Source organism: Schistocerca americana, chromosome 2 (genome assembly GCF_021461395.2).
Source record: "Schistocerca americana isolate TAMUIC-IGC-003095 chromosome 2, iqSchAmer2.1, whole genome shotgun sequence".
In the NCBI taxonomy this organism is placed as follows: domain Eukaryota; kingdom Metazoa; phylum Arthropoda; class Insecta; order Orthoptera; family Acrididae; genus Schistocerca; species Schistocerca americana.
In genome coordinates, this window is record NC_060120.1 from 1,116,809,730 (window position 1) to 1,116,824,180 (window position 14,451).

The following is a 14,451-nucleotide window of genomic DNA, read 5'->3' on the forward strand; positions in this document are numbered from 1 at the left end:
GTGCCTCTATGGGCTTTGTACTTGATGCTGAGATACTCCAGCAAGATCGCCACATCTGTCCCTGACGGAACATCTCGGACTGCACCTCCATCCCAGTGCTAGTATGCAGAATATCGAGGACCGCTCACCACACTTTTGAGCCAGCTTGCCTCATAAGAGGAAACAGCAGCTCCATGATGCCATTACAAACCGAATCGTGTACACATCCACGACAGAGGGGGTGCAACGTCATACTGCCAAGTCAGCTCATACTACCAAGCCCTTCGTACATTTGACTTAATTTTGTAATCAGTGGAATAACATCGCAAAACCTCTCAGTCTGTCAAGTTTCATTTCGCTTTCTTCTCTCCTTTTCCTTGTTTAACATTTTTCCTTAGACAGGTACATTTATTTACTTCCACATCACCTCAGTAGCACGTGATACATTTTTCATAACTGTGTTTCCTACAGCATTTGCAAAATAGAATGTCGCAAATTCGACGAAAGCCATGTTGCCACAATGCCGTGCTGTTTCTAGTTAAAAGCGAAACAGCGTCCATTTAAACATTTCATCTCTGCAAAATAGTGCAAGTCACTTGATGCTCAGCTTATAAAACAAAGATGCGAGTAATAGTTCGTGAGGTTACGTCCTTCAGTTTCATCAAAGGTAGGAAGCAAGATCATTCGACCCACACAAAAAGGCTATTGGTAACGGCAGAGCAGGAAAGATAAGGTGAAATAAAAAACCTGTACAATTATTAAAAATATTATAACTAGTATTTAGAACAACATCGTAAAAATTCCAACTAAGAGGGAGGAGAACAGAGAATATATAGCCTATAAAAAGTACCGTAAGGAAATCTATAACGTCAAAGTCCTTCGTGGGGTGGACATCGATTCAGATCATTACATTTCAAAGATAAAAATTAATTTAACCCCAAGAAAGGAAAATAAACCGTCAAAATCCACTAGGAGGAGAAAATATGACCCCAGCTATTTAATAAATAATGTGTTGTATTCAGAGAGATCCAAAACACTTCCAAGCGAGGAACTGGGAACGATTATTGATAAACTGGAGAACATTAAGGAAGAGATTTCCCCTGTCAGAAGAAGAAACAAACATGCCTGGTGGAATGAAGAATGTCGTAAAGTAATACAGAAAAGGCACAAAGCATACCTGAATGACCAGCAAAATAAAACCGAAAAATCTCGAGAAGAGCTAACCATTGCCAGAAGACAAACGGCCAAGGAAATCAGAAGAATCAAAATAGACTATCAAAAAGAAACTCTAAGCTTCATAGAGGAATCATTCAAACAATATGAAACAAGGGTCTGTTATAAGAAATTGAGAAAATATCAATCAAAATACAGTATTTTAAACATAGCTGCACAACAGCAACGGTTCCACGTAATACAATTATAAACAGCCGACCAGTTAAAATGGATAAAGAAATCTTTACCTAGGCTTCAACAAATTTAAATTTGTCTTCTTCAGAAGGTGGCCTAAGGACAATGAACATCACAGCTTACATTAAAAGGTATGAAACTTAAGTCAAGAATAGAGTTTAACACATATTAGAGAGCTCTTGTATTACAAAAATATGAGAAGGACGCCTGGTACTTACAAATTTACATTAGTATGGACTGATGTATCATCGCCGTTTTTACAAATGTCTGCATATATCCATTTGTCCAAATTAAAATATAACCCTGAAAATAGGGTTTGTCATGTAAATGTAAATTAGTACATGGATGCTGCAGAGCTCACAAGCGACTGAGTGTAGTCGGCCAGCGTAGTTACACTGCGGCCAGGGCAGGTGGCGCTCATGGCGCGAACCATGTGCCGATTGGCGACCAAAGCAACGTGTAAATTATCAGTATTAATAGCGTCCTTAGATAAAGTAACAAGCGTTTAACACTCCCGTTATAACAGTATGGGAGCCTTGGTATCATTAATGTAGTTATACATCAAAAGGGCAGGTGGCGCTTACGCCGAGAGTTACGTACAGTGGCATATACAGCCAGAATATAAAAATTACATTACAATATTAGTGAAGCACACACACCGTATATATGTCAGAACTTTAAAATTAACAATAATGGCTCTTAAGACAAAATTACGAACCCTGGTCCACAATCCAGTTAATACACTTTCTCAGGGAGCCAACGTTTTAGATCCAGAGAAAATCATATACGTTCCGATGTAGTGGCAGCCATACATCGTGAGAAAACCACATTACATAAAGGGTAGTGAGCTTAAAGATTTGAAAGCGCATCATAGCTTCCTGAGAAAATAGACCACTGAGGTTACCAGCATTAATGTTATACCATAAACAGTACAGGTTTAAAGCCTTCGAAAAATTGTCTACAAGCAAGGTTCAACTGGTGGTTCAGTATATTACCGTCTTGGAGCTCTAGATGTTTAAAAATTTGTAACTCTTACCACAGATCTAGTCTACGCCCTATGACTTGTCTGTGTAGGATAACCGTGTCTTCTAACTGTTTAGGCGTATGGCCGGCTATCAAGAGGTGTTTAGCAAAAGTAGAGTTGTGTATACTAGCTCCTTTTTACCTAATAGATGTTCTTTATATCGTGTTTTCACAGCTCTGCCTATTTGACCAATATAATATGAGGGGCAGTTATTACAGGTTAGTTTGTAAACACCTGAATTGGAAAACCAATCGCTGGCAATCTCTACTGAATGTAGAAATCACCCGATTCGCCCTGTAGTGAATGGTATAGGTAGTCCACATCACACACTTGCTAGGCGCCTCCATTTTAAAATTAAAGATGCTTTCACATTTGAAAATAATTTTTCTGTAAAAAATAGTAAGGAATTAATTAACAATATTCAAACTGTAAGATGTACACCTGACACTAGACTGGTGTCCTTTGATATCGTCAGTCTTTATACAAATGTCCCAGTTGATGAAACCATAGACCTTGTGAAAAAGAATCTTCTCAAGCATAAAAAACTAAGTGAAATTCAGATTGCGGAACTGATTGGTTTGCTTAAGGTCGTTTTAAAATACAATTATCTCACGTTTAATGGGAAAATGTATGTGCAGCCCGATGGTCTAGGAATGGGTAGCCCCCTCGCCGGTATTTTAGCAGAGGTTCTCATCAACGCCCCAGAAATAACGTTCTTCAATTCAAGTTCAGATTTACGCCACAAAATCCGCTATTATGCACGTTATGTTGACGACATTATCATTGCTTTTGATGGTACTGATCATGAGTTAGAGCTTCTCTTCAATACTTTCAATGGTTTACATGAAAAAATTTCCTTCACATAAGAACTTCAGAATGAAAAACGTGAACTGAGCTTCCTCGATTTAACAATTTCTATACAGGATAGTTCCTTCAATTTCAATATCTTCCGCAAGGAAACGTATTCAGATAATGTCATCCCTGCTGACTCAACTCATCCAAAAGCTCATAAACTGGCGTTTTTTCATTCTGCCATTCACCGAATGGTAACTACTCCTTTATCACCTGCGGATCAACAAAAGGAATTGAATGTCATCAAAGCGATTACGGCTAATAATGGGTACAATCAGAATATGATCGATTACTTGCTTAATAAGAAAATTTCCCAAAATTGTTCGACTTTGAGCAACAACCTCCCCACTGATAGCAAAGAAGCTAAAAAATTTATTTCCGTTCCTTTCTTGGGTAATATATCGTATAGGATTAAACGTCTTATGAAGAAAAAATATAACTGTAACGTCTCCTTCTCTACAGATAACAGTTTAAAAAGAAATCTTGTACGTTCAGTAGAGATTGCCAGCGATTGGTTTTCCAATTCAGGTGTTTACAAACTAACGTGTAATAACTGCCCCTCATATTATATTGGTCAAATAGGCAGAGCTGTGAAAACACGATATAAAGAACATCTATTAGGTAAAAAAGGAGCGAATATACACAACTCTCCTTGTGCTGAACACCTCTTGATAGCCGGCCATACGCCTAAACAGTTAGAAGACACGGTTATCCTACACAGACAAGTCAAAGGGCGTAGACTAGATCTGTGGGAAGAGTTACAAATTTTTAAACATCTAGAGCTCAAAGACGGTAATATACTGAACCACCAGTTGAACCTTGCTTGTGGACAATTTTTCGAAGGCTTTAAACTTGTACTGTTTATGGTATAACATTAATGCTGGTAACCTCAGTGGTCTATTTTCTCAGGAAGCTATGATGCGCTTTCAAATCTTTAAGCTCACTACCCTTTATGTAATGTGGTTTTCTCACGATGTATGGCTGCCACTTCATCGGCCCTTATATGATTTTCTCTGGATCTAAAACGTTGGCTCCCTGAGAATGTGTATTAACTGGATTGTGGACCAGGGTTCGTAATTTTGTCTTAAGAGCCATTATTGTTAATTTTAAAGTTCTGACATATATACGGTGTGTGTGCTTCACTAATATTGTAATGTAATTTTTATATTCTGGCTGTATATGCCACTGTACGTAACTCTCGGCGTAAGCGCCACCTGCCCTTTTGATGTATAACTACATTAATGATACCAAGGCTCCCATACCGTTATAACGGGAGTGTTAAACGCTTTCCTTCTTTTTATTGTTACTTTATCTAAGGACGCTATTAATACTGATAATTTACACGTTGCTTTTGTACGCCAATCGGCACATGGTTCGCGCCATGAGCGCCACCTGCCCTGGCCGCAGTGTAACTACGCTGGCCGATTACACTCAGTCGCTTGTGAGCTCTGCAACATCCATGTACTAATTTACATTTACATGACAAACCCTATTTTCAGTGTTATATTTTAATTTGGACAAATGGATATATGCAGACATTTGTAAAAACGGCGATGATACATCAGTCCATACTAATGTAAATTTGTAAGTACCAGGCGTCCTTCTCATATTTTTGTAATACAAGAGCTCTCTAATATGTGTTAAACTCTATTCTTGACTTATGTTTCATACCTTTCTAATGTAAGCTATGATGTTCATTGTCCTTAGGCCACCTTCTGAAGAAGACAAATTTAAATTTGTTGAAGCCTAGGTAAAGATTTCTTTATCCATTGCAACTGGTCGGCTGTTTATAATTTTAATCAAAATATACTCCACCCACACTCATCACGAAAAATAAAAATGGGAAACTATCGCACAATAATCAAGACAATGCCAACATTCTAACTGATCACTTCAAAGAATTACTAAATGCCGAGGAACCAAAAGAATATCTAGATTTCGAACCTCATCCAAAAAACAAAACACATCCAGAGAAGATTACACCACCAGATCTCAGTGAAGTGATCGAAGCAACTAGGTGGGTCAAGAACTGCAAAGCAGCAGGGAAGAACTAAATGGCAACAGAGCTGTGGAAGAAAGCAAATAAACAAACACTTCGGAACCTCCATCAGCACATAGTAGACATCTGGAATTCTGAAAAAATGCCAGAAGAGTGGAATACAGCTATAGCCCACCCAATACACAAAAAAGGTGATAGATCGGATCCAAACAACTATCGGTGGATTTCGCTGCTTGATGGCACATGTAAGATTTTGCCTAAAATTATCTTTACAAGAATTTAGGAACAACTCGACCAAGAACTTGGAGAATATCAGAGAGGATTTCGTCCTGGAAGAAGCTTTCCGGATCCAAATATCAACCTTAAGTGGATCATGAAACATCAAAGAGTGAGAAACAAGAAGTTGGTCACCACTTTTGTTGACTTCACGAAAGCATATGAAAGTATCCATCGTGAGTTGTTACTTAAAATCGTCGTGGTATTTGGATTGCACCTGAAATTCGTGAATCTTATTGGACTTACCCTTAAGAACACTAAATCAAAAGTTAAATCCAGAGAGGAACTTTCTGAATCATTTCAAATCCTGGTGGGACTTCGATATGGGGATGGTCTGTCACCTCTACTATTTAACTGCGAACTGGAGAAAGCCATGTCAGTGGAATAAGAAATGCCAACCCAACATCAAGATTGGCAGAAATATCAAACTCAATTACCTGGCCTTTGCTGATGGTCTAGCGCTCCTCGCAAACAGCGTGGAAGAGGCTAAACATTAAATCGAAGAACTCGAAAACAGAGCAGCAAAACTTGGACTACGAATCTCGTTCGAAAAGACATAAATGATGCCATCCTTCAAGGTTGAAACACCAGCCGTTACACTGAATGATAAAAAACAAGTTAAAATTGTAAATAAATTCAAATATCTTGGGGAGACTATAAGTTGGAATTCAAACGCGCAAATGTCAGTAGAAAGCGGAACAACTAAAGCGGAACAACTAAAGCGAAACAAGCGCAACGCATCATCTGGCCAACATACAAGAAGAAATGTCTGTCGATAAATGCAAAACTCAGACACTATCACTCTGCTATTAAACCTGAAGCAACCTATGCTAGTGAAATACTGTTCAGGATCAACACTAAATAACCACAGATAAACTACAGAAGGCAGACAGAAGAATCCTTAAAGTAATTATAAACAAAAAATACCAAGTAGAGGGATAGTGGCGACTGTTACCTAACGAAGTTGTATACCAAGAAACTGGGTCAATAACTGACACAATGCGGAAAAGGAGAGTATTAAGACTTAAATGTATATGGATTGATTGAAGTGCTCCAATGTGGGCATAAAATATGTAAATAAATAATATATTCCCTTTAGCCTTTTGCCAGTGGTTCTCAAGGCTACTACAGAAATTCTCATTAAGAACCTAAAATGTGTAACGATCCATCGTGCTATACCACATTACAAAATCATCTTGTTCTCTACTCTAATTAAAGTTTAATGAGGTTTCTTTCCGAAAACAATTTTTCTGAGATTTCTGTAGAGTTCTTGGGAACCTCTGCCAATAAATAATATATGCCCTTTAGCCTTTTGCCAGTGGTTCTCAAGGCTACTACAGAAATTCTCATTAAGAACCTAAAAAGTGTAATGATCCATCGTGCTATACCACATTACAAAATCATCTTGTTCTCTACTCTAATTAAAGTTTAATGAGGTTTCTTTCCGAAAACAATTTTTCTGATATTTCTGTAGAGTTCTTGGGAACCTCTGCCAAAACATTAAAGGGCATACGGTTTTTACAGTTTCATAGATCTCCTGCAAGCTGCGAAGGAGATCATAGAAAAATGTACTGAGCCCTAATTTGTCTCCGGTTAACAGATTTCGAGTAAGTTTTTATTCCGTTTTGACAAGGAATGTGCTGGAAAGTACTGAGAAACAAGAAATTGAAGTTCAGCACGGTCTGCGTTTTATGAGGCTACATGTTGAGTTGTACGACATGTGTAAGTGGAAAAATCTGATTTGAAAGCGGAGTTAGGATAAGAGTCTTTAGTTCGCCAAAATTACTTCTTGCAGTCTTGGAAGAAGTTTTTAAGTTACTGAAGTGGGGTGGAAGAATACGTATGAACGGAAATTGTCTTTTCTTGAGTAATGTTGTTCTGCTGGCTTTAACTGCAGAATAGCATCAACAAATGACATAGCTCAATAGGACATATATGAGAATAGGAGTGAAAAGGAACTACACTAAAATAAAGTTATATAAAATCAGTATACCAAATCGAAGATTGTGGAAACCGGGAATGACGTTATTTAAATAGTTCGCAAATTCGTGTACTTTGCACAACTGGAACAATGATATAATAGACACAGGACAAAAATCAGGACCAAGAATGGCTTGGTGTTCATTTCAGAAACCGTAAGGCGCATTCGAAAACCTATTTCTATGGACTCGAAACAGAAAATGTATAACCAGTGCATTTAGCAGTTCTAACCCACGACTATCAGATGAAGGTAACTGTACATACCATCCTAAAATTTAAAATAAAAGAGTCTAAATGATTTCAGTGTGACTAACGAAATTTTAGTGCTTAGTAGAAGAAACACGTAATCACATAATCTGACGGAAGGAGGACTAAGAAAAGGCCCCGCGATAAGAAATAACGTAAACCATGACATTCGAGAACCTAAGAAAGTTAATTTTGAAGAGTAAAATTGAGTACGATATGCGAAAAAGTCTGGTAGACGCCAATGTCGAACAGTGGATGAAAAATGACAGATAATCACTAGGAGAGAATGCAAAAACTACAAATAGTAGGAAGAAATATAGCAAATATAAAGGGACAAGGTGATGTGGAATCCTAATCAGTAAATTGCGCGACAAACTCGAAAATAGCAAAGAGAACATCAAAAGTAAGCTGTTCCTTAAATTTCCGTCATCAATGTGCAGCCGTTAATGTTTTGTTCTTACATATTATCCTCAAAAATACTCAATTCTTGAACATGGACGCTTTTTCGATCAATGCACGAAGTATACCTACAGAAAAATGCTACAAATGTTCTGAGACATTAAACGCTCTCGCAGCAAATATCGGCACACAACATCGATACATATTAGTGTAGCACCAACTGGTAATATATGTTAAGAATAACATTGATAATTTAAGAATCAATTGGAACTTCCATTTGCCAAAAAATAGCACCAGGGAAGGCGAAGGAAGCCAGTGAAAGACCGCCTTTCATCTTGCAGTCGGGCGTCCCCCGGGCAAACACGTTTTTGGACCGGCAAATCCTTTGAATATTGAAGTGTTAAGTAATGATTTCCCCTTACAGAGCTTAGTCGGATGAGGAAGAGGGGTTATTTAGTTTTCCAAAACAAAAAATGAGCATCGCATCTGTGAACATAACGAGAATATCACGGCCCAATGCAAAAGTAATGCAAGACCTGAGCAGCAGACATAAATGCGAGCGCCTATGCGTACTAGAGACACTTGGACATAGCAACCAAGGGTTCCTGTCATGCCGCTACATGGTGAACGATGTCATTGTCAACACGGAATGGCGTTATTCGCCGAACTGATAATTGGATAATAGGCCACTCTTTACTCAAAAAAAAAAAAAAAATTAAGTAGAACTTTAAACAGCGGAAGTTAGTAACTATATAGTAGCTTGCATCCATGAACCATCAACTACTTATATCTCTTTCGCAAACCAACCAATTTCCGAAAGATCTATATAGGAGATTTTAACAGTCTGTAACGTTTCTGGCTGTTGTAGCCACGATTACTTTCTTAACAGGCAGCTGATGTATAAAACAGTATTCATCCGCATTTGTGGTAAGGAAAACCTATCTCGTGTCAGTTTGCACAGGACACCAAAGTTCGGCGGGCTCCGACTTTTAGCTGACGTGGAACCAGAGGAGATTACAACGCCTTCAAAACGATCCTCACTGCTGCCTTCCTCTGACTATCGCGGGCGCTATTAGTTAAGACTGTTTCACACGTTTTAATTAGTTCGAAAATTGCTGATGTAAGCCAGTAAACGTGCTGGTGTAACTAATTAGGATAGGCAAATGATATACTCTCGCCGCATAGACAATAATGCTCCTATGACAAGAGATAGCATACCGTCACCATTCTTAGCACTTTCATCCGCAACGTGGCCACCAATAAAACTTTCCTGAACAAATATTAATTCAAACGAGTGCGCCGCTTTTGAACGATAGAGCTTAACACAGAATGCTTCCAGTCACGACGAATATGTCTATGGAATCGCCTTGTGGCCATCTTTCCTCTTACAGCTGACTGAGGTGAGCAAGGCAGCACACTCATAACTCTTAAAAAAATCGAATCCAAATTTATACATTCATAGGTACAATAAAAAATATATACCATAATGTCTATTGCAATGATAATCGTGAGAAATCAATTGTTTGCTTTTAATAAACTGTTATACGGGTAAGTATACCAATTTTGTTTGATGCAGTATTACGTGAAAGGCAAGTGAATAGAAAAATGTTCTGCTATCTTTTGTTAGCTGTTCGATGTTGCGTAAGATGTTCAGATCCAATGTGATAACAAAATGTTGACTATTATGGGTGCCGGTTACGTATGAATGTTCAAAGCTTAGCAAGCGGTAAGTTACAGCTGTATATAACGACAGTTAAGACATTGAATGACAAACACTTCTGAACAAAACTTACGATCAGGGCTGCTGTCAGTTAAATGTTACATTTGGTTATATGTGTCACAATAAGTCTAGTCTTCAATCTCATACGTTTAGCTCAATTATTGCTGATCTCTTCCATTTACTGCTCTTGAAAGTATTTATCGTAATTCATACGCAAACTTCTGTTATTACGCTGTTCCGATTACAATGTACAGTTCAAACTTCTCATCGCAAGGGAGAGCGCTATGCTGTTAATTTAGTAGATAGGCTATAAAATACTGTTAATTATTTCTCTTAAGGATTGTCAACACTACTTTTCTGATTTAGTCCACACATACTCAGTTGTTGGTTAAAGATTCTGTTTTCACACGATGTTCAACAAAAGTGGGGGCTGGGTGATAAATTCTGAAGCGCTTATAGCTCACTTTGTGTCACACCACAGTGAAGGAAACTCTTTGTTGCTGCCGTGATGCTGCCGTTCTTTGAAGATAGCTGGAGCACAGAAAAATGGTGATTACTACCTTATCAATTAAAAATTAATTGCCAAAACACAAATACAATCTCCGTTGCTGCTCCGGCTCTGTTGTAAAACGCACTGTAACACTTCATGTTTTTGAATAGGATGCGATACTGGATTATGATGGGTTCATAAATGCTGCGGACGCAGCTTCGCCTTCTGCGTCTCTGCCAGTGTTAGGTTAAGTGGCAGATAGTCTGTTTTATCCATGTTAAGTAAAAAGTTTCTATCCTTGGCCGTCACACTGTCGGAGCTTGCTTTTTAAGTACACTGGTGTCGAAAGTTAAAGCAACAAACCTCTATCACCCCGCCCTGTGTCTGATTCACAATATAATCGTACGCACTGTCAACAGATACGGTTGTGACCTGCACGGAAGATGGCATTCCTGTGAACGGACAATCACGTGAACGATGACGTTAGAGCATTTATCAAACGGAGCACTGTTGGCGGTAGTCCCACATCCACAATCGCTGTGTACACAGTCATTGATTGGGCAGTATGGCACAGAGAAGACGCCTACCAGGCTCTCCGCGGTGGAGGACCATGGGAGAAATCACGCATCTGGGAGGTCGAACAGTGGGCTAACGTTCTTTCAACATATCCGGTTTGGTCTGGAGAGTGAGTCTCGACTGATTCACATCTGGAAGCAACGTGGAACACGGTTTCAGGACCCAAATTATTATGGAAAAACACCGACGTCGAGGAGGATCCCTAATATTGTGGGCAGGGATTACGTTGAACACCCTAACACCTCTTCATGAAATTTTACGGTTAAATCGCCAAGGTTTAACTGCTGTCAACTACCGTGACGAGATCTTGGGAACTGACATGCGGTTGTTGCGAGGTACTGTGGACCTAGACTTTGTATTTGTGGAATATAATGCACGGGTGGTTGATGTGTTCCTGCAAACTGGAAGTATTGCACACATGGCGTGGTCTGACCGCTGTCCCTACTTGGATCCCATAAAGGACGTCTGGTATGCACTATGTACACGGGTTGTATCACGTCAGTATCCACCTAGCACTCTCCAAAACTTGCGAGTAGCCCTGCAGGAAGAATGGGCGTTATTGCCTCAACATAAGATTGATGACATCATTCACAGCATGCCCTGTCCTTTTTCAGGACTGTATTGCTGCCAGAGATGGTCACACCCCATACTGACCACTTTAACCAGTTGTCGGAATGTGTGTGTGTAGATCCGTTAAATTGGGAAAAAACGAAGAACATTTTTGTCTACCGTTATGCATGTTGCAGTTTTTTACGTTCTGTATTCTTTACATTGTTTCTACTTTACTATCACCTAATTATACTCTTTCGTGGCAAAATAAACGCAGCCTTGCAAAAATTTCTGTTAGTTGCTTTAATTTTCGACATCAGTGTAGTTTCCAGTTCGACAAACAAATCAATAAAAGTTTCCACAACTATCACAGTCCATAAAACGGACACCCTTATAGATTTTTCAGTCTAAGTTAATAACGGAAAATAGCTCGGTATGCTACTGGGAGAAATCGTGGCTTATTCACATTCTCTTCATGAGATTACTTGTTCTAGGTATTGTCTTCCTCATTTTCCCGACATCTTCTGCTATGATCTTGAAATAAATCTTCTCTGTTGTACATCATTCGTTCTTCTTTGCCATCACTTCTTCAAAATCTTCACCACCTGCTCTATACTCTTCTGTGACGAAAATCTGAATGAAATATTCTTCTCAAGATTATTAGTAAGTTATTGCAATAAAAGCATATCAGTCGCTTCTACAAGGTTCTAAATTCTTCTCTTGTTTCCCCGTGAATTACTACGTTCTCTGCCTCAATGTGCTATTCCTGAGATCTGCCAAACGCCCCACTTTCCACCACCACTGAAACTGGTCTGTCATCAGCCGTAATAATTAATGTTTCGACTAAAGCTTATGGCCAGGGATTAACACGAGGGATTGCAGATTCACTGAAACAGTAAACAAATACTTTCCGTTCCTAGCAACAGTTCAAAAATATACACGTTACTTAACAGCCTCAATGTCGTCGCATCCAGACCACCACCACAAGCTACTGCCGATGCCAATAAAATTTTCCACCAGCTTCATATAAACAGCAGCCCAGAGAACAACACGGACAAACGGAAACTATGAATAATTAGAATAAAAAAAGAAACGGAAGTCCTGAGAATTCATTTCCTGTAAAATACCTAGAACAGGATGTACACTAGTGCAAGAATGAAAAAGCGACTGGAAATTCTGAGATACGGACGGAGCAGATCAAAAATGTTGGCTCTAAGGCCGATACTAGTAAATGTTGCAACATACGTTGGAACACATACCAGATACCCATCCTGTGGAGAAACGGAGATGTGGCATGTGGCAGTTGCACTGAAATCATGTGAACCTGAAGACGATCTGAAAAGTCATCGGGCTATATCGGCCGTGAATCATCATTACAAAATTTCTGAAGTCCTGATTCTTAATTCGTTCTTTATTAACAGGAGCAGAGCTTTATTCCAGAATTCTCGGGCTCAAGATCTAGAAAAATATTTCCTCTCCCACACTGGTACATTAACGAAGGCTTCGAAAAGAAGCAAATCACAGGAGCTGTGTATCTAAATCTAACAGCCAATTATGACACAATAAATCACGTAGAGCACTTGGAGAAACTATACCATCTCACAAAGAAATTCGCACCTACATGAATTGCAGATTACATCCTAAATGATCATTCATCTTTTTAATTTGTTATATTCAAGACCAACGCAGACCTTTGGGACACCAGGAAGTGAGATATCTCGAGGCTGTGTGCTGGCTCCATTCTCTTCAATGTGTGCGCAAATGACGCTCCTCAGTTAGAGGTCACAGGAAGTTTTGCCTACACCAGACATCCGGCAAGGATCTAGTTATAAGTTTCTTCACTCGGTTAAGCCTAGGACCTAATGTGAGAATGTTATCAGAAAAATCAGCTCAAGTCTAACGACCTGAAAAACATAGCATTGTGCCTTCGATTTAAGAAATATGGAAGCATCAAGAACACTGTTACACGACTGATGTGTTGGCAAATGTGCCAACACCTTGTAGATAGAGGAGGCCGAAATGCACGCTATCTAACGCAGACGGGCGTGAATTCTGGAACAGGATAAGTAGTGAATGCTAATAAGAAAAGTATGCAGCTCCTCGAATACTTAACTTTTAATCCTTGTTGTATACATCGTTCTTGATGAGACATTTCATACGATAACTATCAAACTATGTAAGGCTAATGGCGCCTTGCTAGGTCGTAGCCATGGACTTAGCTGAAGGCTATTCTAACTGTCTCTCGGCAAACGAGAGAAAGGCTTCGTCAGTGTAGTCGCTAGCAAAGTCGTCGTACAACTGGGTCGAGTGCTATATCGTATCTCGAGACCTGCCTTGTGGTGGCGCTCAGTCTGCGATCACACAGTGGCGACACGCAGGTCCGACATGTACTAAATGGACCGCGGCCGATTTAAGCTACCACCTAGCAAGTGTGGTGTCTGGCGGTGACACCACAACGACATTTTGAGAGAACTGCCCTGTAGGGACATGCTATCATGACATTTCGTCACAGAGTCTTCTGGCCATCTTCAAGTGAGTATGCAAAAGAAGGACATTACACATAAAATCGAACGTCATAAACTTGGTCCGCTTATGGTAGTACCCCTCTGTCAGTTTTGCCCTGAGATTAATTAACTGACCTTGATTCATTGGTTGCTGCGGTCGACTGTGCCTTTATGACTAGCTGAAACTATTGAATAAAATACAGTCGCCAGGCTAATGACACTCAACTGTACTTCTGAAATAGCAACTGCTCACATCAATGGAGATAGTGTTCACAGAAATGCATCAGATCAAAGAACATGACTCAATGACACTCGCGTGTTGTGACAGCTCCCCGATACCAGAGCTGCAAGACGGTTCGCAGTAGCAACACACAGTCTATTACTTGGGCTGATAATACAAAAGACTTAATAAACTGTGATGTCACCGCCAGACACCATACTTGCTAGGTG